The sequence below is a fragment of the Triticum aestivum genome, chromosome 3D, assembly GCF_018294505.1.
Source record: "Triticum aestivum cultivar Chinese Spring chromosome 3D, IWGSC CS RefSeq v2.1, whole genome shotgun sequence".
In the NCBI taxonomy this organism is placed as follows: domain Eukaryota; kingdom Viridiplantae; phylum Streptophyta; class Magnoliopsida; order Poales; family Poaceae; genus Triticum; species Triticum aestivum.
This window is the reverse complement of record NC_057802.1, coordinates 195283834-195311255: the sequence shown is the minus strand read 5'-3', so window position 1 is coordinate 195311255 and position 27422 is coordinate 195283834.

Below are 27422 nucleotides of genomic sequence, written 5' to 3'. Positions count from 1 at the left end.
GTTCGAGCGGCCGCGTTAAGAGCAGAAAGGTGGTTTGCCTGGCAGCAAGCACACCCGACAGGCTATTGGGGATCCGTCCTCAAGGCGCCGCACCCTGGGTTTACGTGCCGGCAAGCCTACCCGATTAACGTAGGGTGGACATACAAAGGGAGATCAAACGGGAAAATAACATGCATCGTTTCAGGGTACTGCAGAGTTATATTACATCAAATAATCGCTGCGGTTCTAACTTAAGATAAAACTGTCTTGGTTTTGAACTCGCAACGGCGATAAGAAACGGGGTGCCTAGTCCCGGTGCTGGCCCTCGATCCTCCGAACTCCGTCGACGCGGCTGATGATGGGCTCAATACTTTCCTCGAGCGCCGCAAGGTCCACGCCCTCTGGCAAGCTCTCCAGCGCGGCGTCGAAGTCGAGGTTGGGGTTCCAGTACGCCACCTTGGTAAGGACCTTGGTCATGGCACCCCGGCAAAGCCTTAGGGCATCATCGGCCAGAGAGGCCGCCCTGTTGGAGCGGAACTGCTCCAGGGCTCCAAGAACACCCTCGAAGAACAGGGTCGGTTTGGCATCGGGACTTGCATTCGGCTCTGGGGCGTACCTCACGTGCGGCATCCCCATGGTAGCCAGCTGCATGGTGATCCTGCTAGCGATGTCGGTGAGGCGGCTGATCCAGAGGTTCTCGCCCTTCACAAAGTCCTCGTGGTTGGCGGCGTCGTTCTTCCGCAGCCGCCTCTCCTTCTCCAGATTCTTGGCCAGGGTCTCCTCCCGGGCCTTGACCTCTGAGAGCGTCCCCTTGAGACCCTCCAGCTTCAGCTTAAGGTCTTTGATGGAGTCGTTGGCCTTGGAGAGCTGCTCAACCTTGCCGAGGATTGTGCCCTGCGCCTCCGCTAAGGCACCGTTGAACGTGTCCTTCTCCTTCGCCACCTTCAGAGCCTGTTCCTTCAGCCCATCCCACTCCACCTCCAGCTCTTTCACCTTGCCGCCGTGGGCCAAGGCCTGGGCATCAAGCGCCTCCTTGTGCCTCTGCTCCAGCTCCTGGGTCTGCCGTACGAGAAGCTTTTCGACCTCATCATCCTTGCTACGGAGTGTTGGGGCAAGCTTCTCCACACGAGCGGCAAGATCCTCCTCCTGGGAGTTCAATACGGCCTGTTGCTGGTGCCGAGCGGGCTCGTCCTTGGCGGCCTGCTCCCTCATCTCCTCCTCGGCCTTCTCGATGTCGGCCTGCTTCATGACAAGCTCGAGCTTACGCTTGTCCAGCAGGTCCTGGGCAACCTTCAACTCCTCATGGGCTTGGCGAAACAAAGCCTACGTCTCGGCGACGTGCCCTTCGAGGTCCGCCTCCGCCTTGTCCACCGCCGCCATCCTGGACTTGGCCTTGTCCAGGCGGGCACGGTAAAGCACCTGGAGCTTCTGGAATTTGGCACTCATGGCCCGAAGGAGCTCCGCCTCCTGGGAACCGCCGCCACCAGCGCTCGTCTCGTCAACAACCTCAAGCCCGGCGGCGGCGAGTGCCTCATCGTCGAACACCTCGCCCTCGGTGGGCGCCCTGGTGCTCACGGCCCCTGGGAGGAGGACGAATAGGTTGTCACTCACCTTTAGGTATTTGCCCGAGCCGGAGGCGGTCGAGGAGGAAGGCTGGTCGTCGATTGCCCCTCCTCGGCAGCGTCCTTGCCGGCCTCCCCGGTAGGCCCCTTGGCGGCATCCTTGTCTGCAGACTTGGTGGCCTCCTCGGCGGCGATCTTGTTGGCCTCAGCCTCAGCATCCCTGGCGACCTCCTCGACGACGGTATCGACGTTCTCCTGGTCCGCCGAGGAAGTGCCTAGATGCCAAGAAGGAGGATGAGGCAGAACCAAGTAAATGTTCAAAAGAAGAAGCAAGAACAGGGACGGAAAGCGAGCAAACTTACCTGCACCAGGCTGGAAAGAGGTGGCGCCCTCCCCGCCAACGTTCGTTGCCGGTGTGGGACCACTGGCACCAAAGTTCGTCTGCTCCTCCTCCATGGGCGTGGGCTCGGTGGTGGATGCCCTTGCCAGAGACGCCCCTCGGGGTGGCGTAGTCGAGAGGGGCAGCGTGTTGGGGGTGCCCCTCGGTGGCTCCTGCTGCTGCCGTTCTTCTCCTACAAACCCGGCAAAATCAGCATCAAAGATTCACACCCCAAAGGTCATTAATGGAGGGGTGAGTGATGGGCTCACGCTGGGGGCTGAAGCGGGGGCTACGCCGGGGGCTGTTATCCGGGCTGCTCTCCACCACCAACGGCGTACTCCAGGAGCCCGCCGGGGGCTGGCCGCCCGCCGAGACCTTGGCCCTTTTCGCTACCTTCTGCGCCAGCGTCTCCATGTCCCTGTGGAAACAACATCAGGTTAAGGAAAGATGACATAGGAGTAAGGTCAGGGGATAATACGGGAGTGGGGCGAGATACTTACTCTTGCTCCACCTCCTCCACCACTGTCTTCCTCTTCCTCCTTGGGCTGAGAGACCCAAAATTGAAGATGACCTCCGTGTCGACATCTGCGGGAGGAGGGGAACCGGGTGGAGTCCGAGGACGCTTGGATGAAGAAGAGGCAGTGGCTTTCCTCTTCGCCACCGCGGCTTTCACCACCTTCTTTGCCGTCGCGGCCCTCGTCAGGCGCACGGACACCCCCTGGGTGTCTCTTGCGATTGCTCGGTCCTGCCGGGCCAGACCGGCTTGCCAAAGCTGGCCCGCCGCAGGACACGCCTTTTCTCTAAGGCCGGAGGGTCGTCAGCCTCGGCCTCCTCCTCGGTCGACTCGTCGACCACATCTTCAACGAGAGGGGCCCCGGTGTCAGTGTTGCTGGCCTCCCCGGCAGACCCCGCCCATCCGGCAAGCTCCTTCTCCTCCACGGCCGCCTCGGCCTCATCTTCCACGTGGCCAGCGCTGCCGGTCTCCCGAGCAAGCTCCGCCTCCGCCGCCCTGGCGGCGATGTAATCCAGCTCCTCCTTGTTGGTATCCCGGACAAGCAATGGCTCATCGCGGACGTACTTCTCCGACAGGCTGTCGAAGAACTCCTGCACCTGATCCGCCCCTGGCTCGGCCCAGTTTGGGTCAAGGCCGTGCACGTTGAAGTCCGACATCATGGCGATGATGACAGTTTGGCGAGAGTTGTTGCTTACCGGGACCACTCCCGCCGGCAACCCAAACGAGGGCCCCTTGGCGACCTTGCCGGCCTTCGCGGCCTTGCGGGTCCTCTCAGCCCTGCCGTCGCGATGCACGTCGAGCTGGAAAAGCCTCTGGCAGAAGTGGGCGTGCCCCATCACCGTGAAGTTGAGATCCAAGCCGGGGCGAAGCCTCATGATGTCAGCTGCGTTCCTGAAAAGCCAGACCGGCCTCCCCTTATTATGAAGTGGAGCGACCAGGCGACGGATGAAATCCACCCCAATCATCTCAAGGGTGAGCCCGACCACAGTGAGGCGATTGATCCTGGTGGTGGCAACCGTGAGCTTCTCATCCTTGACGTCGACATCGCCCCAATCATCTCTACGAACCTGCGGCGCCTGGCGGACCCGCCACAATTCCTGCGGGTCCTCCTCCACAATCCAGCACCACCTGCTCCGCCACTCCTCCCACCTCTCCTTCCGAGCGCCCTCCGGATATGTCCCTTTATCCTGGCTCCTTGCGATCCAGGCGACACAACCGGAGATGGCACCTCCCTTTTGGATGCAAGGATAAAAGTAGTGGCGGAAGAGCGCCGTGCTCGGATGCACTCCGGCGAAGCCCTCGCAGAGATGGGCAAAAAGGGCCATGCACGCCACAGCATTCGGAGTGAAATCCAGAAGGTGGAAGCCATAGGTGTGCATGACGTCATTGAAGAAATCGGAGAAAGGGGGACAGAGCCCACTGGAAAAGTAATCAACGAAGAATGGGTACCGATTCGGGCCGGCTTCGGCGAAACCGGCGGGGATGATGCGGGTGGCAGGGTGCCGCTTCGTCTTACACCCCCACAGGGGCTTGAAGTAATCTCGGAGGTGGATCGCGTCGACCATCGACGGAAAGTAGGCGAGTTGCGTCCACCGTGCCGCCAACTCACTCTCTGGCGCCTCCCTCTCCCCGGCTTCCTTGGACACTCCCTTGCCCCTGCTGGTTTTGGGAGCCATGGCAGCTGGAGGGGGACGAAGAATCAAGAGCAATGGGGGCGGTGGCGGCGAGCGAAAGCAAGATCTTGAGAAGGAAGAAGGGAGGGATGGCGTTTCCAAGATTGGAAAAGGCACAGAGGGTAAATGGGCGTCGCGCCAGCGGTTTCTCCTTTTTTATGGGGAAGGCGCGGGCCGCTTCGCTACCATTTACTATGATGTGATGCGTGAGGGCAGCAACCACCCCACGCATGACCCCCACGTCACGCACGACCCCCACATCGCGCGATTCAGCGCGGGTCATGGGGAAGTGCAGCGGGCGAAAGAATTACCGCAGTAAAACTCCGCCCCACGTGCCTGTGCACCGTTCTAGGCCTAGCCCAACAACGCGTTGCGCTCATGTGTGGCCCAGGCCCGGGGGATCCTGTCGGTGTACAAAAGTAGGGGCTCTCCTTTTTACCCCTTTACTTGTGCACGGGCAGTCAGAGCGGCGCCCGCAGCCACATTAAGCAGGACAGAGGAGGATGGCCAAAGGCACAAGACAAGTGAAGCAATGCCAAGGCCAGAGACACAAAGAGCATAGGGACGAGGTGGGCTGCCCCGGCAAGGCCCTTGCCGGGGCGGCCTCCGTAGCCTTGGCAAGAGCCTTGCCAAGGCAACTCGCCCGACGCCAGCAGAGCGCGCCACCCTTGAGCCAAGGGTTCCAACGCCATCAACCACATTGGAACCAAGGCTCGGGAGGCACCTCCATGGTGGTATGCAGATCTTTGTGAAGATCATAAGCACACAAGATCAGATGAGGACCAGAAGACGCCAATCCTCGGCGAGATCCTAGCCGAGGAAATCCACAAGACAGCCGGCAAGATCCTTGCCGGGGACGACCGCGATGCCACAGCAAGACCCTTGTCGGGGCCCCGGCAAGACCCTTGCCAAGGACACTCGCGGGGCCACAGCCAGGCCCACGTCTTCCAAGGCTCCACCACCGTTCCCATACAGCTGCCAACCCAACCAGCTGGGCAAGCACCTCCATGGCGACGCGCGGTCTCCAGGCCAACTTAGCAAGCACCTGCGTAGTGGCATGCAAATCTTCGTGAAGACTCTGCCACCGCGCCAGCCCAGCAGCCAGCCAACGTGGCGCTACAACGCCTCATCGGCTCGGACGCGCGTCGGAGCAAGGCGAGGCGGCGACAGCTGGGACGAGCTTCCTCGCCATCCCCGATAAAGCTAGATGGGAACATCGGCAACGCATTAAATGCGTTTGTCCGACGGTGCCAGAGGATAAACTTGACCACTGTATACCGTTCCACCTCCTGTGTGCCTCTGTGGCAGCCCCTTTTAACTATAAAAGGAGGCCCGAGGCATACTGGAGAAGGATTCGGATCTTTTGGACGACGCACGGGCCCTAGCTAGTTCAAGAGCTCAAGAAACACTCAAATATACACCGAAGCAGGACTAGGGTATTACGCATCCTCGCGGCCCGAACCTGGGTAAACGATCTTTGTGCTGACTACCAGACCCGCTCTTTGCACAACCTCGCGCCCGCCAACCGTAGAAGGGATCCCAGTGATTCCATATGTGTTGTTTCCGACCGACAATATCTTTTGAGTATGGCTTTATTGAAAGCTTCATGTGCTTCACTTATATCATTTGAAGTGTGGATTGCTTGTTTCTCTTCACATAGAAAACCGTTGTTTGTAGAATGCTCTTTTGCTTCACTTATATTTATTAGAGCATGGTCTTTTATAGAAAGAATTAAACTCTCATGCTTCACTTATATCTATTTAGAGAGTCAACAGGAATTGGTCAATTGCATGGTTAGTCATAAAATCCTACATAAAACTTATGGATCACTGAATATGATATGTTTGATTCCTTGCAATAGTTTTGCGATATACAGATGGAATATGTGGGAGGTACTAGTAAACGGTTGTGGTTAGTAAGAATATTGGTGTTAAGCTTTGTGATTCCCAAAGCGTGCACGTATAGTCTCTCGTTATGCTATGAAGTTGGAGCATGATTTATTATTGATTGTCTTCCTTATGAGTAGGCCTGGGCTTTCGTAGAAACCAAAAAATCGGTTCGGTTTCTACTGTTCATTTTTTTACAAATTCGGTTAGTCAAAGTGAAAACCGAAATAGACACAAAAATTCAACTAACCAAAAGTTCGGTTAACCTATTTTTCGGTTCGGTTTTCAGTTTTAACCAAACTAGGGGCCATGTGAAAACATATTTTTTTTTCAGCATGCACTGAATTAACAGTAGAAATAATAAACTCAAAACGACACTGTCTTCTGTTTCTGTTCACTGTGTCATCTTAAGTAGCCAAGCTCACTGTGTCATCCCGTCTAGCTAGCCGAGGTGGGATAAATCCAGTGAAGTATCGTAGTGTGCTGCCAGAGAGAAACTATTGTGCAAAAGTGTGGGCCTTGGTAGTTGCATGTACGTGGAAGGCCTAGGGGAGGCACAAGGCCGTCCATGACTCGCACATGTGGCCACGCGAAGTACCTATCAAGGTTCATAGCTACCAGGGCGCTGGGATTTTGCGTGTTCGATCAAGTCACTTCGGTTTCTGTTTCGGTTATCGGTATAACACTGAACAGTCCAAATTAAATTTGGTTAGTATAATTGAAAATTGAGTTTTACTGTAGTAGTGACAAAAACTGAAAATTCATTTTTTCGGTTTCGGTATCGGTTCGGTCTTTGGTTCGTCGGTTTTTATGCCCACCCCTACTTAGGAGTGGCGGTCAGGGACAAGCGATGGTCTTTTCCTACCAATCTATCCCCCTAGGGGCATGGATAGTAGTACTTTGCTTTGAGGGCTAATAAACTTTTGCAACAAGTATATGAGTCCTTTATGTCTAATGTGAGTCCATGGATTATACACATGCTTACCTTTCCGCAATTTGCTAGCCTCTACAGCACCGTGCATTGCCCTTTCTCACATCGAGTGTCTGTGCAAACTTCGCAGGTGCATCCAAACCCCATGATATGATACGCTCTATCACACATAAGCCTTATTATATCTTCCTCAAAATAGCCAGCATCCTACCTATTATGGCTTTTCCATGGCCATTCCGAGATATATTGCCATGCAACTTCCACCGCTTCCATTTGATGACTTGAGCATTCATTGTCATTGTCGGAGTAAATGGCCACGGGTAGCCTAACCGACTGCCCCTGGTTCTTCTGAAAAAATTATCAGGCCTTTGGGCCTCCAAGCACTCCAAGCATTGGGCCGCCTTCCCTGGCCGACTACCTTTGAAGCCGACTCCCGGAAGGCGACCCAGCCTCAACGACCTCCCCCCAGGACAACTACGGGGTTGCCGACTCCAGGGAGCCGACCAAGAAGAGCGCCGACTCCAAGCAGTCGGCCGAGACCACAACCACCAAAGCAACGCCCACATAACGGTGAGAAGACGGGGTGTGGCCACAGTGCGGCCCACTACCCCCGAGGCCCGAGGCAGGCATGGCCACAGGAGGCCGTACGGGATGACCGTCTCCTGTTCGGCTCGGCACTGTAGCCATGCCGCCTCAACGTCATCCACGACCGACTCCTGTACGGCCCGCAGGCGGCGGGCCTCTTCCGCCAGAGAGAGGCGCGGAGGCGGCCCGGCCTCCCCCAGTCGGCCGAGGGCGTAGCCGGCCCCAGAAGCCGGCTACCCCCCTTCCTCGAAGCAGGAGCCCCATTAAGGAGACAAGACGAGGTAAGGTTACAGTGAGAGCCCCTGAGGCGGCCCACTGTAGCCACGCTTACCTCGACAAAGCCCTCGTCATCAGAGGCGAGGCTACAGTAAGCAGCCGCCGACAAGACCCTAGGCTGTGGGGCCGGCCTGTCGACAAAGAAGCCGGCAGCCGGCGGGACCCACCAGTCGGCGGGACCCAACAGCCGGCGGAGAAGCCGGCGAGCGTAGACACTGACGGCTGGGACCAGTGCCCAGCCGGATTACCATTGTACCCCCGGGGTGTAGGCCTACATAAGCCCCCCAGAGCGCCCATGCAAAGGGTTAGCTTTTGAACACAGCACACACACCATGGAGATAGAGAGAAGCAAGAGCTAGCCTTGTTCTTCTTCTACCTTGAACCCAACAGCTCTAGGAGCGATTGTAGCTACCTTTCCTGATCTAGTGATCATGTGGAGACCCCGCAGAGCAGGACTAGGGGTGTTATCTCTTCGGAGAGCCCCGAACCTGGGTAAGATCCGCCGGCGTGCATGTCTTCGCCTCATCCCGTTTCCAGGCACCGGGGATGTCTTATTGGCACCCACAATGATAAGCCATCCATTGGCATATGTCGCACCAACCACCCGACATTTGGCGCCCACCGTGGGGCCAGGTGCACCGTCGTCCGGAGACCTGTTCTGGACGGGAACCCTCTTCCTCCCCCGCGAGCGCAGCCAGCCTGCTGCGCCTGATGGCGTCTGCCTTGATGCGCTGCAAGGCGTCGACGACGCCTGCGCAGCGAGCTGCCTCGCCGATCTGCTCGGCGAGACTCGCATCTCCGACGAGCCTGCGTCCGACGCAGGCACCGACTACCCCGAGAACCGCCTCATCAGCCTCCTCGACCGGCTTTACGTCTCCAGCGAGCCTGTTGCAGACATGGAGTCGGTCGGCTCCACCGACCCGATGCTCATCGACTCCGACACAGCATCGCTTGACGCCTACCCCTCCGACATGGTGGTCTTCGATGACCCCCTCCCTCGAGCTGACAGCGGCAACAGCGCTGTCACCGAAGTGCTGGTCATCAGCCACGTCGCCAACTCGGGCGAGAACGCCCACGACGCCCTGCAAGCGGCAATGCACGACCTCCCGTCCCCATCCCGGCCGACGCCGCCTTGCCCTCATCGCGGAGGGCCAGAAGATAGCCTCCATGAGACGCCTCACCGAGGCCCACCAGCGCGAAGTCGACCGCGCCGCCTTTGGTACGCCGCCGCCTAGCGGCCCGAGCCGAGCCGGCTTCGTCCAGAAGCGCGGCGCGGCCGTCGCCAGCATGCTGGGGGCAGATCGCCCCGTCTACGCCACCCCGCTCGAGAATCTGCGGGCCGCTCAGGCGGCTGCAGAAGAGCTCAATGGGCTGGGAGGCGATGAGCTCCCCTACATGACAAGACGGATCCAGCAGCTGATCGACGCGGCTGCAGAACGACACGAAGCCGGCGCCCGTGCTGATAGTCATCCCCCACGCCGGGAGCACGCCGCGACATCCCACTCGCCGACTGCGAGTGGTGCGTGCCAGAAGAAAGACAAGGAGCCGGCTGCCAGCCGCAGCCGGACTCGTATCACCATCGAGCGCGACGCGGAGGGCCGCCGTCGAGCAGTAGAGCACCAAGGAAATCTGCCTCCTCCCCCGCCTTGAAGAGAAAGACGCCTCACTCCGCCGCCTATCACACACCCGACTCTTGGCGACCGACTCGGCCGCTGAGAAGGAGTCGGCGAGAACGACGCCCGCCACAGGATCGACCGCCTTGCTCGATCCTTGGCGTTAGAAGAAGAAGACGATGTCGGCCCACCATGCTTTGGCCCCCGCATCCGCGACGAGCCCTTCCCCAAAGGGTTCTCGCTGCCCAGAGACACGCCCAAGTACAACGGCTCGGTGAAGCTGGAAGATTGGCTCATCGACTACTCCACGGCCGTCAGCATAGCCAACGGCAATCGGCGCGTCGCCGTGAAGTACGTCCCCCTCATGCTGCAAGGCACGGCACGCACATGGCTCAACAGCCTCAAGCCCTACAGCATCAACAGTTGGCTGGACTTCACCGAAGTCTTCGTCCGCAACTTCACCAGCACCTACAAGCGGCCTCCCAAGCCTCGCCAGCTCTCCCTCTCCGTCCAAGGGCCCAACGAGTCGACCCGCGACTACCTCACGCGATGGGCCGAGCTCCGCAACTCCTGCGAGGGGGTGCATGAGGTCCAGGCCATCGAGTACTTCACCGCTAGGTGCCGAGAGGGCACCCTCCTCAAGCACCGACTCCTCTGCGACGAGCCGGCTACCCTCGACGAATTGCTGGTTATCGCGGACAAGTACGCCACGGCCTACTCCTCAATGAAGACCGAGCTGCGAGTAGACGCCTCTGGGAAGGTGATAGCTCCGGCTCCCAAGACGCCGGCTGGCGACCCCAATCGGCGCCCTTACCAGAACAATCACAAGCGCAAGGCCCCCATGCCGACTTCCTCCAGTCGGCAGGTGGCCACAGTTGAAGACGAGCAGCCCGAAGAGCGGCCCGATCCCAAGAAGAAGGGTGGCCGGCCGCCTTGGCAGCCGTCTTTCTCCTACGAGAAAGCCCTCGACGCCCCTGCAAGTTCCACAGCGGCACGAAGCCGTCCAACCACACAACCCGGAAATGCCACTGGCTCACCCGCATCACCAAGGGTGAGGGGATGTTGCCACCTCCGCCTCCCGGCCCGCCGCCTCCAGCCCCTCAGCAGCCGGCGGCTCGGCCGGCAGTCGGCGCCATCCAAGACGAATTCCCCGAAGAGCATGCCGCCTACGTCGTCTTCACCAGTCAAGGCGACGACAAACGCAGCCGACGCCGACAGCACCAAGAAGTGAATGCAGTCGCCACCAGCACCCCCGAGTTCATGCACTGGTCAGAAACGCCAATCAGCTGGAGCCAGGCCGACCACCCAGAGGTGATGCCCTCTCCTGGCTCCTATGCGATGGTCTTGGACGTCACCCTCGCGACGGAGAGGCGAGCTGCCAGATTTTCCCGTGTCCTGATAGACGGCGGAAGCAGTATCAACATACTGTACTGCGTTACCATGGAAAAACTGAACATCAAAGCGAAGCAGCTCATGCCGAGCCGCACCGTCTTCCATGGTATCGTCCCCGGCCTGTCTTGCTCCCCAATCGGCAAGATCAAAATGGATGTTCTCTTCGGAGACAAAGATCATTTCCGCCGAGAAGCAATATGGTTCGAGGTAGTGGATTTGGAGAGCCCCTATCATGCACTGCTTGGCCGACCTGCTCTGGCCAAGTTCATGGCTGTGCCCCACTACGCCTACCTGAAGATGAAGATGCCGAGCTCGAAGGGGTCCTCATGGTAGCCGGCGATTACAAGAAGTCCATCGAGTGCGCCATGGCCAGCAGCCGGCTGGCCGAGTCCCTCGTGGTGGCAGAAGAGAAGAAGATGTTGGAGCGGGTTGTGGCCATGGCCGGCAAGCAGCCGGCCTTGTCCCCCAACCCCAAAGATTGTGATGCTCAGGGCTCTTTCCAGCCTGCCAAAGAGACGAAGAAGATACCTCTGGACCCGGAGAACCCGGAGAGGTTCGCTGTCATTGGGGCGAACTTGGACAGTAAATAGGAAGGCGAGCTCGTCGACTTCCTCCGTGAGAATCGAGACATCTTTGCATGGTCCCCAAAGGACATGCCGGGTGTCCCGAAGGATTTCGCCGAGCACAAGCTACATGTCCGAGCTGATGCGAAGCCGGTCAAGCAACCCCTCCGCCGACTGTCAGAAGAGAAGCGAAGAATTGTGGGAGAAGAGATAGCCCGGCTCCTTGCCGCTGGCTTTATCATGGAAGTGTTCTTTCCACAGTGGCTTGCCAACCCAGTTCTGGTTCTGAAGAAGAATAACAAGTGGCGTATGTGTATAGACTACACCAGTCTGAACAAGGCCTGCCCAAAGGATCCGTTTGCTCTGCCACGGATTGACCAAGTGATAGACTCCACAGCCGGATGCGAGCTGTTAAGTTTTTTGGATGCGTACTCAGGGTACCATCAGATCAAGTTGGACCCAGCTGACCGCCTGAAGACTGCCTTCATCACACCCTTTGGAGCTTTCTGCTACCTGACTATGACATTCGGATTGAGAAATGCCGGTGCCACTTTTCAGCGTTGCATGCAGAAATGCCTCTTGAAACAACTCGGCAGAAATGCCCACGTCTATGTAGATGACATTATGGTGAAGACAGAGAAGCGCGGTACCTTGCTGGAAGACCTGAAAGAAACATTCGCCAACTTGCGCCGATTCCAAATCAAGCTCAACCCCGAGAAGTGCGTGTTCGGAGTGCCAGCCGGCCAGCTGCTAGGCTTCCTGGTCTCCGAACGCGGCATCGAATGCAACCCCGTCAAGATCAAGGCCATCGAGAGGATGGAGATTCCCACCAAGCTGCGAGATGTGCTCTCCCCTTGTACCGACTCATGAAGAAGTCCACTCACTTCGAGTGGAATGATCAAGCCGACCAAGCCTTCCATGAGTTGAAGAAAATGCTGACCACTCCGCCTGTCCTGGCGGTGCCGACTGAGAAGGAGCCCATGCTCCTCTACATCACCGCGACTAGCCGAGTCGTCAGCACTGTTGTTGTGGTCCAGCGCCCGGAGGAAGGCCGAGCCCAGCTAGTCCAGAGGCCGGTGTACTATCTCAGCGAAGTGCTATGCAGCTCAAAGCAAAACTACACGCACTACCAGAAGATGTGCTATGGGGTGTACTTTGCTGCCAAGAAACTGAAGCCCTACTTCCAAGAGCACCCCATCACGGTCGTGTGCAGTGCCCCGCTCGCCGAGATCATAGGCAGCCGGGATGCATCCGGCCGGGTGGCAAAATGGGCCATTGCGTTGGCGCCCTACACAATCTTCTACCAACCCTGCACCGCCATCAAGTCGCAAGCATTGGCCGACTTCCTCGTCGACTAGGCCGAGACCCAGTACCTACCGCCGGCTCCCGACTCTACCCATTGGCGGATGCACTTTGACGGGTCCAAGATGCGCACCGGCTTGGGAGCCGGCATCGTCCTCACCTCTCCCAAAGGCGACAAGCTCAAGTACACGCTGCAGATCCACTTCACCGCCTCCAACAACGTGGCCGAGGACGAGGCGCTCGTACACGGGCTCCGGCTAGCCAAAGAGCTTGGCATACGCCTGATCCTGTGCTACGGCGACTCAGACTTAGTGGTCCAGCAATCGTCTGGCGACTGGGACGCCAAGGACGCGAACATGGCGAGCTATCGATTCCTCGTCCAGCAGATCAGTGGATACTTTGAAGGGTGTGAGTTCCTCCACGTGCCAATGGCCGACAACGACCAAGCAGATGCCCTAGCACGGATCGGCTCCACCCGACAGGCCATACCGACTGGCGTCTCCCTCCAGCGCCTCCTCAAGCCGTCCATCAAGCCGTCTCCAGAGTCGGATTCCTTCTTCGTACCGCCTACGCCAGATACAGCCGGATCCGACTGGAGAAACCCCGCAGGCGGCACGGGGACTTCGACAACTGGCCCGGGGACTGCCGTAGTCACGCCCGGCCCGGGGACTTCAGAACCCGGCCCGGGGACTGCAACAGTCGGCCCAGGGACTGCAACGACACAAGAAGCGGTGGCCGACTCACCCAACCCACCCACCCGAGTCATGGTGGCTACATTAACAGAAGAAGAAGTCACAGCTCCCTCATGGGCCCAGCCCATCCTCAAGTTCCTAGTCAGCAGAGAGCTGCCGGCTGATGAGATCTCAGCAAGATTAGTACAACGACGAGCCGCAGCATATACAATAATCAACAGAGAGCTTGTGAAGCGCAGCGTCACTGGAGTCTTCCAGCGTTGTGTCGAGCCAGAAAAAGGAGTGGCAATCCTCAAAGACATCCACCAAGGCGAATGCGGCCACCACGCAGCCTCAAGATCCCTTGTGGCCAAGGCTTTCCGCCATGGTTTCTTCTGGCCGACTGCCTTGGAGGATGCTAAAGAAATAGTCAAGAGCTGCAGAGGATGCCAAGTTTTTAGTTCCAAGCAACACCTGTCGGCTTTGCACTCAAGACCATTCCCCTCACCTGGCCTTTTGCCGTCTGGGGACTGGACATGGTGGGCCCTTTCAAGACAGCCCGCGGCGGCTTGACGCATCTACTTGTCGCTGTGGACAAGTTCACAAAGTGGATCGAAGCAAAGCCGATTAAAAAGCTGAACGGGCCGACTGCCGTGACATTCATCACCGACATCACTACTCGGTACGGCGTGCCGCACAGCATCATCACCGTCAATGGCACGAACTTCGCCAAAGGAGCACTGGCACGTTTCTGCGCGACGCAGGGCATCCGACTGGACTTAGCGTCCGTTGCCCACCCGCAGTCAGACGGCCAGGTCGAGCGAGCAAATGGACTCATCCTCTCCGGCATCAAGCCTCGACTGGTTGTACCATTGGAGCGATCGGCCGGCTGTCCTCTGGAGCCTGCGCACTACACCCAACAAGTCAACCGGCTTCACTCCATTTTTCATCGTGTACGGTGCCGAGGCTGTCATCCCAACAGACATCGAGTTCGACTCGCCTCGGATCACCATGTACACGAAGGAGGAGGCCAAAGAAGCAAGAGAAGACGGCGTGGACCTACTGGAAGAAGGCCGACTGCTAGCACTCAGCCGGTCCGCCATCTACCAGCAAGGGTTGCGTCGCTACTCAACCGCAAGGTCAAGCCAAGATCCTTCCAAGAGGGCGACCTTGTGCTCCGGCTGATCCAGCGAACAGCCGGCCAGCACAAGCTCTCGGCCCCTTGGGAAGGCTCCTTCGTCATCAGCAAGGCACTTGGCAACGACTCCTACTACCTGATCGACGCACAAAAACCAAGAGCACGCAAGAGAGACGACTCCGGCAAGGAGTCGGAGCGACCATGGAACGGAAACCTCCTAAAACGATTTTACAGTTGAAAGCAGTATGTATCATGCTACCCCTTTTGTATTAAGTACAAACCAACAGGCCCCCCGAGCAGTACTCGGGGACTGCCTTTTGTTTATCTACGAATGACAAGTGTCATATCTATGAATGTATCATTACATTTGAATTCTTGTCTGGCACCGGGTTCGACTAGTCGGCCCGGGGACTGGCCGCCTTGAGCTATATTGAAAATTCTACCTGAAGTCAGAAAAGTAGTGTGCCGGCTCCCGAGTCCCCTCTTGTTGAAAGTCGCAGCTCGAAGAACCGACTGTCCGACTAGCAAGAGGCAAGGCAGGAAGGATGCCCACACGAAAAATGGCTAAGGAACAACGAACCTATATAGCAAAGAGACGGCCTCCAAACATGCGTGCCGGCTGCCAGAACAGCCGGCTGGCCGGCTTCCTAAACACTTAGCTTTAGTCCAGCAAAGCTAAAGTACTCCCCTCCCAATTGGCCAAGCACTCCTCCAGCTACAGATTGCAGAGCAACTGTTGGACTGCGGAGGCGGCAACCAAGGGAGGGCGGCAAAGGAAAAAGCAGAAGGATAAAAAGCAAAGTACAAGGAAAGGCCAAATGCATGCATAAGTTATATATACAATAAAGCCCCCAATAGGCTGGCAACAGACATAAGTTCGAATACACCCAGTGGGTGGAGTTGTGCAGACTTAACCAAACATTGTTCCAAAAGTAACAAGACAGGAAAACAAAAGATGGCAGACTAGGGCGCGGCGCGGAGGCCGAGCTGGTCGGTGGAGACGGCCCCGCCGGCTGAAGGAGTGGCCGCCTAGCGGGTCTCGGCTTGACCACCACCAGCGGCAGGCGACGCACTCGCTCGCGACGTAGTGCTGGAGGTACGGTCAGGCTGAGGCTGGCCGGCTGCCCCACCAGCCGGCTCGCCGTCTTCACCCTCCTCCTCCTCCTGTTCGCCCTCGTCACTGGAGTCGATCTCCTCCGCCGAGTCCTCACCGTCCGCCGGGTTCAGCCCGAAACACTCCTCCGGCTGCGCGACACCGTTGTCGTCTACCTCGGGGGCGAAGACGCTGGTGTTGGTGTAGTCGGCGATCGCCGAAGCCCGCCGGATGATAGCCGACCGCGCCGGCTCCAGCTCTGTGTCGGCTTGCTGCTGCCAGGTAGCCAGCTGATCCAGGCTCAGGCCGGGATACCAGGCCTTGACGAACTCCAGCGCCCGCCTGGCGCCGGAGCGAGCCGCCGAGGCATTCCAAGCCTCGAAGCGGCCGACTGCCACCTCCAGCCAGTCGGCAGTCCGACTGGGGTGCAAGGAACCACTTGGCCGGGCCAGAGGGCGGCCAAGACATGTGCCCCGGCACGCTGAAGCCGACGGAGCAGTCGGTGAGCCGGCTGGATGCGGGCCTGGATCGCCAGGAGCTGCTCCTCCAGCGAGCGGCCGGCGGTTGGCGATATCTCAAAGCTAGCCTGCCTTCGCGCTTGGCGACGGGCCTTGATGGTCTGGTTGGCGGCAGTAGAATAGCCAGGGAAATATTCTGCGCAAGAAAGAAGAAGAAAAGGAGAAAAGAGCACCAAATCAGAAAAAGAGCGAAAGTGGCAGATGGCAAGAAAGGACGAAGAGGTAGGCGGCTTACCGTCAACCAGATCTTCGATCTGGCCATAGCCAGAGACCAGAGTCTGCCTGGCCTCAGCCCAGCCAGCTGCCTCCGTCTCGTACTCGGCCTGGAGAGCGGCTTCGCGGTCCTGCACAGCCTTCACTGCCGCCTTGTGGCTTTCCTCCTGGTTGGCCAACTTTTTGGCAAGGCGGTCGCGTTCCTGCACCAAGGCGGCGAGCTCGGCATCCTTGGCACGAAGGGCAGTCTGAGACTCCCCAGCTGTGCCCTCAGACTGGCGTTGGCCGCTGCAGAGACGGCAGAAAAAGAAAGAACAAGTAAGAGGAAGTCGTCAAGGAAGATCCGACCCGACTGCTCAGCATTCGGCCCGAATCTCGGGGACTACACCCAGTGGGTGCGCTGACGCGCCCCCACATGAGATAAAGAACAAAGCACGTACCTCGGCTCTCAGTAAGGTTGGCGGTCTTCTGAGTTAACTCCCGAGCCTGGGAGTTGAAGGTGGCCGCTCGAAGGTTGTGGTAGTCCTGCAAGATGGACAGAAGATCGAAGTAAGAACAAGAATAGCAAAGGCAAATCCACCAAGAAGTTCCACGCCGCCTGCTCAGCAGCCAACTCGGAACTCGGGGACTACACCCAGTGGGTGCGCTGACGCGCCCCCACGGAAGAAATCAAGATCAAGAAGAAGCAGGATGGGAATACTAACCCGGATGGCCGCCCGCGTCGTGAGGAACTCGTCGGTGAACCGCCTCAGCGCCGCAGCTTGGCCCTGGAGCCGGGTCCGGACGTCCTGTGCAGCCACGTTCACCACGGCCGTCCCTCCGCCTGGCGTCCACCCTGAGGTAGCGCTGGCCGCCTCCGCATCCCGGGCCGACGAGCTAGAACCCACGGCCGGCTGCGGCTCCGACGCGGCCTTCTGTGGCTCCGACGCGGCCTTCCCCGCGCGCCGGCTCGACGGAATCATAACCGCCATCTCAGCCCTCGCGGCCGGCTCGCCCCCCGCCGACTGTGTAGGCGGCGGATCAGGCCGGCCGCCTTGAGCCGCCCCAGTTGGCGGGGTCGGCACCGGCGCCCTTTCCAGGATGATGACGTCGTCGCTCCCCCCAGCCCTGGCTGGTCGCCGCTTGCTCCCTCTGGCGAGGGCTCCACGTCCGCAGGCGCCATGACGCGCAGCGGGGTGACCATCAAAACCTCCCCCGCCGCGGCCGCGGCCGCAGCCTCTGCTTGGGCCCTGGCTGCGGCATCGGCGAGTGCCTTCGCCGCCTCCTCCTCTCGTGTCGCGGCCGCTTTCCATGCCTCCGCCTCCCGCGCCTCTCGATCCACCCGCGCCTCCCGCGCGTTCCTTTCTGTCGCCTCCTGAAGGTCGGCACGGGGGTCCACGCGGCGGGAGGTGCTCCCAGAGCCCCTCGGCGACTCAACGACGGAGGCGGCAGCCGCCCGCTCAAGCGACAGCGGAGCTCTGATCGTTGGAGAAAAAGACAAGGGTTCAGGAACCACCAGAGAAAAGAAAGAAAAAGAGTATACGAAAGAAAGCGAACTTACGCCGACACGGTCTGCGGTTGCTTCACCGTCTTGCGGAAGAGAGCCGCCTTCGCGGCCGCCTCCTCCCGCCTGGTGGCTGCCGCCCCGCCCCTGGGTTTCTTCGTCCGGCTGCCGAACAAACCCTGGGCGGCGCGACGCTTTTGACCTCCGCCCCGAGCAGGCGGTGCGGCGGAGGAACCCGCGCCGCGTCCAGATGCCGGCTGGCGGCGCGGGGCGACTTCGGCCTCATCGTCGTCTAGCCAGTCGTCGAAGGTGACTCCGAGCCCGGAGCCGCCTGCTTCGCCGCCGGCTTGGCCACCGCCCGGCTCGATGTTGTCGTCCATGCCGGCCGCCCCCAAGTCGGGGTCCTCCAGATCGTGTTCGGTCCGGTCGGGGATGAATCGACGCTCTGCGTCTGACCCGCTGGCCGGCCGAAGAAGAGGACTCTGTCAAAAAACGAACCGACTAAGTTAGAGTCGGCCAAGAGGAACTCGGCAACAAAGCAAGGAAAAAGAAAAAGAGACAAGGAGAACATACCGTGGGCGGCGGATTGGCTCGGCTATATGGCTCCTTGCCGAACTGCCACTCTTCGGTGAGTTTGCAGTTCGCAAGGTAGTTCACCGTATAGGCGACCTCCTCGCGCGGCATCTCCTTGGTGCACATTCGGCTCGGATCGAGCTGGCCGCTCATCTGACAGATCAGATGAGGCCGGCTCTGGAGCGGAATAACCGGGCGCGTGACGAATGCGGCCAGCAGGTCGGGCCCCGGCAAGCCCTCCGACTGGGTCAGCTCTCGCACTCGGGCGACGGCGGCGGACCCGGCCGGCGTTAGAGTCACGGCCCGGAAGGACCACTGGGGCCGCCTGCCCGCCGGAGGGCCGGCTACGTAAGCCGGCAGGTTGATGTAGTCGCCCCGCGGGGCGATGTTCCGCACGTAGAAGTATGATTTTTGCCATTTCTTCACCGATTCCATCAGCGTGATGACGGGGAAGGGGTTGTCGGCGACCGACCTCCGCGATGTGATGAAGGCGCCAGTCTGAGCCGGCACGCCCTGCATGCGCGTGCCCAGCTTGGACTGGAAGAACTCCCCCTAGAGCTCGAGGGTGGGGAGGACGCCGAGGTAGCCCTCGCACAGGGTGACGAAGGCTGATAGCAGCACCACCGCGTTTGGGGTGAGGTGGTGCGGCTGGAGCTGATAGAAATCGAGCCAGGAGCGGAAGAAGGCGCTCACTGGCAGGCCAATGCCACGCAAGAAGTGCGAGCGGAAGACCACCCGCTCGCCCTCCCGCGGCTCCGGCGTAATCTCCCTCGCCGGCGCAAGGCGAACCTCCACCTTGTCTGCGGCCGGCAGCCGCCGAGTATTGCGGAGGAACTCGACGTGATCTTCGTGGACGTTGGAGCCGTCCCAATCCCCGCCATACTGCTCCGTGGCGGGAGGTATGGCGAAAACTAGCGCGGCAGCGGAGGAACATGCGGTGTAAGAGCGCGGCGGCGAGGCGCTGTTCCGAGAAATGGCGAGTGAAGAAGATGGAGGAAGTAGGAGGAGCGTGCGAGGGTCTGCCGCCCTCCACCTCCCCCTAATTATAGCTTCGCAAGGTGAGGCCGAAGAGGCCGGACGTGGGGGGAGACGTGGGATTAACTGCACCCATTCCCCCCACGCCCCGCGATTATTGCGCCCTAAAGGCGAGCCGAAACGGCCGCAAGGAGACGAGCGGGCGGTTTCGGGATACAGAGAATCCGCGCCTGGGCCCGGGCACGGACGTGGCGGGCCCCCCGCACTGCGGCGACGTCCCGTCACGCGCGTGGGCTGGCAGGCTTTCTGGCCAAGGGAGGCCACGTGGTTCGCAGACGGCAAGTGGCCGGCCGCGGCCCGGAGCACACGCTAGCGAGCTCCCGCCCTCCGACTCCGGAGTTTTCGACCAAGGGGGCACGCCTAACCAAAGCCGGCCCCCATCTACCGACTTGTCAAGATAGGAAGCTGATCGAGCTTCTCAACCCCTACTCCACCTCGAAGCCCAATCAGCTTCGGGGACTACTGTCCGAGTAAATGGCCACGGGTAGCCTAACCGACTGCCCCTGGTTCTTCTGAAAAAATTATCAGGCCTTTGGGCCTCCAAGCACTCCAAGCATTGGGCCGCCTTCCTTGGCCGGCTACCTCTGAAGCCGATTCCCGGAAGGCGACCCAGCCTCAACGACCTCCCCCCAGGACAACTACGGGGTGGCCGACTCCAGGGAGCCGGCCAAGAAGAGCGCCGACTCCAAGCAGTCGGCCGAGACCACAACCACCAAAGCTACGCCCACATAACGGTGACAAGACGGGGTGTTGCCACAGTGCGGCCCACTACCCCCGAGGCCCGAGGCAGGCATGGCCACAGGAGGCCGTACGGGATGACCGTCTCCTGTTCGGCTCGGCACTGTAGCCATGCCAGCCTCAACGTCATCCATGACCGACTCCTGTACGGCCCGCAGGCGGCGGGCCCCTTCCGCCAGAGAGAGGCGCAGAGGCGGCCCGGCCTTCTCCAGTCGGCCGAGGGCGTAGCCGGCCCCCAGAAGCCGGCTACCCCCTTCCTCGAAGCAGGAGCCCCATTAAGGAGACAAGACAAGGTAAGGCTACAGTGAGAGCCCCCGAGGCGGCCCACTGTAGCCACGCATACCTCGACAAAGCCCTCGTCATCAGAGGCGAGGCTACAGTAAGCAGCCGCCGACAAGACCCTAGGCGGTGGGGCCGGCCTGTCGACCAAGAAGCCGGCAGCCGGCAGGACCCACCAGTCGGCGGGACCCAACAGCCGGCGGAGAAGCCGGCGAGCGTTGACACTGACGGCTGGGACCAGTGCCCAGCCGGATTACCATTGTACCCCCGGGGGGTAGGCCTATATAAGCCCCCCGGAGCGCCCATTCAAAGGGTTAGCTTCTGAACACAGCACACACACCATAGAGATAGAGAGAAGCAAGAGCTCGCCTTGTTCTTCTTCTACCTTAAACCCAACAGCTCTAGGAGCGATTGTAGCTACCTTTCCTGATCTAGTGATCATGTGGAGACCCCGCAGAGCAGGACTAGGGGTGTTATCTCCTCGGAGAGCCCCGAACCTGGGTAAGATCCGCCGGCGTGCATGTCTTCGCCTCATCCCGTTTCCAGGCACCGGCGATGTCTTATTGGCACCCACAATGATAAGCCATCCATTGGCATATGTCGCACCAACCACCTGACAGTCATATTGCTTTGCATGATCATATAGCTGACATAGTAGTTGTGGCTCAGCCACCGTTCATCATTTTTTATACATGTTACACTAGATCATTGCACATCCTGGTACATTGCCAGAGGCATTCATATAGCGTCATACTTTGTCATAGGTATCGAGTTGTAATTTTTATTTCTTTTAAGTTATAAGTAAATAAAAGTGTGATGATCATCATTATTCATTTTTAGAGCAGTGCCCCAGTGAGGAAAGGATGATGGAGACTATGATTCCCCCACAAGTCGGGATGAGACTCCGGACAATGAGAGAAAAAGAAAAAGAAAAAATGAAAAAAATGAAAAATATATAAATATATAAATAAATAAATAAACAAAGAGAGAAGGGGAATTGTTAGTATTCTTTACCACACTTGTGCTTCAAAGTAGCACCATGTTTTTCATATGGAGAGTCTCCTATGTGGTCACTTTCATATACTATTGGGAATTTTTCATAATAGGATTAGATGCACACCCACTTAGTTTTCATATTGAGCTTTCATACACTCATAGCTCTTAGTGCATTCGTTGCATGGCAATCCCTACTCCTCACGTTGATATCAATTGATGGGCATCTGCATAGCCTGTTGGTTAGCCGCGTCTATGTGAGACTTTCTTACTTTTTTATCTTTGTCGTGGGATATCCGCGGCTACCTATGGGACCGGGTTGTCCCTTGATGGTTTGGCGGGGGGACATCGCGTTGCACAAAGAGCAGATCAGTGCACGGTAGCACAACAGAGAGCACACGAGCAATTTCCCTAGGTTCGGGCCGCCGCGAGGCGTAAGACCCTACTCCTGCTTTGGTGGATTGATGGTGGAATAGATGTGGTGATGCGTAGTGCACTTCCCCGGCAGGGTTTGCCTCGGGGCTGTGGCGACTACACACGTATGGTGGCCTGAGTTCATCAACTTTCCAACCTTCTAACCCCTCCTACGAGTGCCATGGGCCTCCTTTTATAGATTAAAGGGGTCACCACAGTGGCAAAGTGGTCATTATCCACTTATATGATAGCAAATAGTGCTATCATACCTAACTCTACGGGCTGACAGGGTGCATTAAATGCGCCTCTTAGTGTCACATCACTGGTTGCCTGGCAAGGCCTGCCGGGCTATCTTGCCAGCTCCGCGCCTATTCCCTTGACACGTCGCAGGATGGGTGTCATCTGTGGGTTTCTTCTGTAGGTAATGGCTGTCATGTGGCACATAGCTGCCACTTAATCACCTTGCGGATTGACACCGCACTGATTGATGACGTGAGTCGTGTTTGAGTGGTTGGCGGGGTGGTTCAACCCCCGCAAACCCCGGCAGGCTCTGCCGAGGAATCTTGGTTGCTTGCTTCCGGTGGTGGCCTCGCCCCTTGCCGGGCTTGCCTGCCCGACAAGGGAGGCCCTCCTCTTGCTGATATCTTGCTCCTCTAGTTTGATCTTGGTCCCTCTGAGTTGCATGTTGGTTCTTCAAATCTCTTGGTTCTTTAATCTCTGGCTTGTCCTTGGCTTGTTCGTGCACGAGTCAGGGGAAAATGTCTGCCCCTGTATATTTCCCGGACATAAGCCCCCGGGCCTAAGACACACGTGTCGCGTGGCACGTTGGGTTAGGCCCCAAACAGTGCGCGGACACGTGGCAGGAGAGGGCCGTGCGCGACGGTTTGCCACAATGACTAGCCAATCCAATGTCCACTTTCGAGTAATTACCGCGCGTTGTGGGGTCGTGGGACTGTTGCAGCTAAGGTAAAACGATAACTTTCTGAAGCGTCGCGCTCCTACCCCACTTTCCCCCCTCTTAAGAGCAGGGTAAATCGGAGCGGCATGATTCATTTGTCTCTCGTCCCGCTCCCATCTTTTCCCCCCCACAAGCAAAGCGACAGTTCCTCATCTTGCTTCTCCTTCCGTCGCCACTCAACGAATTCCTCCCCTCTTTGTGTTGCTGCAGCAATGGGGAAGAAACCCACGAAGAAGTCGACGACCGTGCCGAAGGAGACCGCCGCCGAGGGGAACAAAAGATCAGCGGAGCTGAACAAGAAGCAGAGTGAGGACGTTGTCTTTGTTCCGTCCAAATTGAGTGGTCCCATCCTTCTGGCGAAGTACGGGTATCTGTGGGCAGGGCCGTCTCCAGGAATTCGGGGGCCCAGTGCGAAAAGAAAAATGGGGCCCTAAATACAATTACGCAAGCATAATCACCTAATTGTGTAATTAAAATTTATATTATTTCATACCATGCTTAGAATATTCTGAAGTATCAATGCGAAATACTAAAACCAATAAACTGACCTCATTCTCTATTGAAAAGTGTCATCCCTCTTGTGTTCCTTGAAATGAAATCTTCAATTACATCTTCATAATTAATCTTCTCCAAGACATCATTTTCAAGTGCTATTGTCGCCAAACCATTGAGTCTTTCTTGTGTCATAGTTGAACGCAAATATGATTTCAACAACTTGAGTTTAGAGAAGCTCTTTTCCGCAGTTGCAACAGTTACATGAATGATTAACGAAATCCTGTATGCAATAATAGCATTAGGATAGAAGGGGCGCTTCATCAGAATCTCAAGAATATCAACGGGGCCCATGGATTTCTTAACTAAATCCTGGATGAAAATTAACTCGTAAAACAATTTAGCTCCATCAATGTCTTTGTGTTCTCCACTCTTAAGTGCATCCTCAAGATTAACACAAGCAACCAGGAAACTCTTATCATCCATAGATCACAGCCTATCTAAAGTAAATAAGAAACCAAAAGTTTTTTCATACACCTAATATTGCTCAAACCTCCTGGTAACTGAAACTATAGCTTGATCGACCACTTGCAGAAAATAATTGACCCTAAATGACTCCTCTGCAGATTGTAAAGCAATAGATGCATCATCTGCACCCTCATCAAATTGTCTTCTTCTTTTGATTTTCCTCTTGGTGCGGAACTCTGGATGAATATCCATCTCAAGTGCAATTTCTTTTGCATCTTCCAATGCCTTTGAAAAGCCAGTTTCTCTCTACTTCTTGAAAAAGGAAAGCAGACCCTGTATAGACTCAATTGCAATATCAATAAGCATGTCCTTTGTATGTAGCTGCTTGCTGACCAAATTAACAGCGGATAATATATCATACCAGATAATTATTGACACTAAAAATTCAAAACCACCGAGTTCATTTATGCCAATGATTGTGCTTCACTACTTGTCAATGGATCCTTATCAGTTTCAGCCACTTGTAGTACATCCTCCCTTATTTTTGGCATTTGAATCCGTACAGCCTTAACACTCTCAAGATGACTCTTCCAACGAGTAGATGACAATGACTTGACAGTCAACTTCTTTAAGTTATCTTTGAGAATTTGCCATCGTTTAGTCGAATTAGCAAATATTGTATAGATGCGTTGTATAATTCCAAAGAAGTTCATTGCTTTACGGCAAGACTTCACCATATCGCATAGTGCCAGATTTAGACTATGACAACCACAAGCTGAATAAAATGCCCTTGGATATTTGTCCAGAAATTTCTTCTGTACCCTTTATTGTTTCCTTTCATATTTGACCCATTATCATAACCCTGTCCTCTCACATTGTCCTCATCAAGGGTAAGATTATTCAACTCCTCTTCTAGAACATTAAACAAACCTTGCCCAGTGGTATCATTCACCTCCAAAAAGCCTAAGAAAGATTCTTCGATGCAAAAAGAAGCAGAAGATGTATCTACATACCTAATTATCAAAGACATTTGTTCTTGGTGGCTTGCATCAGGAGTACAATCAAGAATAACTGAGAAATATTTTGCTTCCTTTACCTTTTCAATGATTCTTGACCTGATGGCAGTAGTGAGCATATTTATTAACTCATTATGTATAGAAGGGCCAAGGTAGTGATCACGAATTTTTTCAATGGTGATGCGGTCAACATGCTCTTTGATAACTGTGTCAAATTCAGCCAACATTTCAATCAGTCCTAGGAAATTCCCATTGCTCTCTGGGTACAACTTGCTATTGCTGCCACAAAATGCTATATTATGTTGTGCAAGAAATTTTACAATAAAAAAATCCTGAGCAAAACTTCTCTCTAATGCTCCTTTTCCTTTTCAAGTTCTCACTGAGAAACTTTATCAATTGTTTGATTCTTCTGCATCCTGAGACGGAAGTCATACCATGCAGTCATATTTGTGATATGCTCTCTACTTGATTCATGCTCTTTTAGTCTAGCCCCAAGATGAATCCAGTCAATTAAACCCTCATTTGCTAGCTGTCCACTCACATGCCCCCTTTTTAATAATTTGCAACAAAAACAAAATGCTTTATCGAGGCTGCTGTTGTACACAAGCCACTTTTCTCCATTTGAGAGAATTCTACTAAATGATAATGAAGAAAACTTTCTAGAGAACTTGTCATAAGGACCATACTCAATATCTTCTCTTTTAGGACCCTTTTGCAGCAAGATATGAATCTTTCTCGGATCAAGTCCATCCCAATTTCTAGGATCAAATATATCAGGCTGAACGGAATTATTCATGTCATATGAAATATTAGGATCATGATCTTCATCTAAAAAATTGACATCATTACCTTCATCAATTTCTGTAGCGGCAACCTCAACCTCTTGCGCATTATCAGCAAGACCATTGATCACCTTCATGAATTTCTGCAGTAACCTCAACCTCTATTGCATTATCATCGTGACCATCATCAATATTACCATCTGGAGTATGATTTTCAGAATTAGTTTGGGGTACTATCACAACATATTTATCAAGAGCACCCCTTTGAATTTGATCATCTTCTTCTAATTTCTGTTTCTTCTTACGCTTGAAGGCACCAGAATCATACTTTCTTCCAGAACTAGAGTGCATGATTATTTCTATTTCAATGAAATATATACTCTTTCAATTTATTTGAACTGATGAGCTCACATGAAATATAGGCTTGTGACTACTTCTGAACTTGAACGACTGCACAAAAAATCGTTCTCAAACATATTAACACAACTTTGTAATTTCTATCAAAATTAGAGAAAAGGGGAGAGCGTAGGGAGCAGGGAGGGCACAACACCGGTTGGTCATCTGTTCTTGTTGGGCGGCACTGCGGCAGTGTCGGCCGGCCGCCGGCGCGACGACATCCAGCGCTAGAAAGTAGTCCGCTTCTTGCCCATCGCCTCGCTGAACCTGCAAGGTTGCAACGCAATCGCCACCGAGCCGCCGATTCAGTCGGAAGCGATGGGGAGATGGAAAGCCTAGCGATCAAGCAGGGAATAGGAAGCGGAAGATACGGAACGTACTGCGCTAGGGCTGTCGTTTCATCTATGATCGATCAATCCACACGACGGGAAAGCGTATCGCTCGAGACTTGACCGAACCAGGCCCAAGAAGGCCTAAAACTAATTTTTTTTCCAGACTATACATATATGTATATGGACCCTAGTTGGGGGCCCCAGGATTTTGGCGGCCCTGTTCGAGCGCACAGCTCGCACAGGCCCTTGGACGGCCCTGTCTGTGGGGGCAGCCTGTTGAGAAAGAGCACGGAGCGCCCGTGGTCTACGAAGCGGGTGAGGTGAATCCCCCCGATTCTTACCAGTTCTTTGCTGCTTATTTCACCTGCGGTTGGTGCCCTCCTTTTTCGGAGTTCTTTGAGGCAATCATGAACATCTATGGATTTCACCTCCTTGATTTCACGCCAAATGCAATGGCGACCATGGCCATCTTCGCACATTTGTGTGAGAATTTCGTTGGGGTGAAGCCCAATGTGGATCTATTCCGGCATTACTTCGTCCCGCGGGTGGAGAGCAGAGTTAACCGCTCCGGGATCATCAGTTGGATACCACAGTCGAAGAAGAATTACCTCCCGGGGTACCAACGCGAGAGATGGGATGAATGGAGAGGGGATTGGTGTTGGATCCAGGACAAAGAAGCCCCCCGAGTTTTGTGAAGCGCGGCAGGAGCGCGTCGAGCGCGGCAAGGATTGGAGCGCCAAGGGCCTTTCTGAGGACAGGTTGTGCCCGGCAATTAATAGGATCATCCGCCTGGCGGCTGCCGGGTTAACCATCGAGCATGTGGGGGCAGACTTCCTCCTCTGCCGCATCTCACCACTGCAGGAAAGGGACAGGCCTGCATGGCAGTATGCCGGTGCCGCGGATAGGATGAGGCTGCTGCCTGGGCTGGCCAACAATTTGTCAGTTTATGGCCATGCTTGGTTGTGCGACCAGCTATTTGGTCGCTTCAAGATGTTCAAGCTCCCGGCAACCGTTGTCCCCCTGAACATCAACTCTGCTCGGCATCAAATACTGAAGTGGATGCCAGATTGCAATGCTGAGGGAGTATCGGGTACTTGGCAGCTCCCTTCTCTTGACGAAGAGCTCCAGTGGTCGAGCACCTTGGTGGAAAAGGCCACCAGGGCTGAAGATGGAAT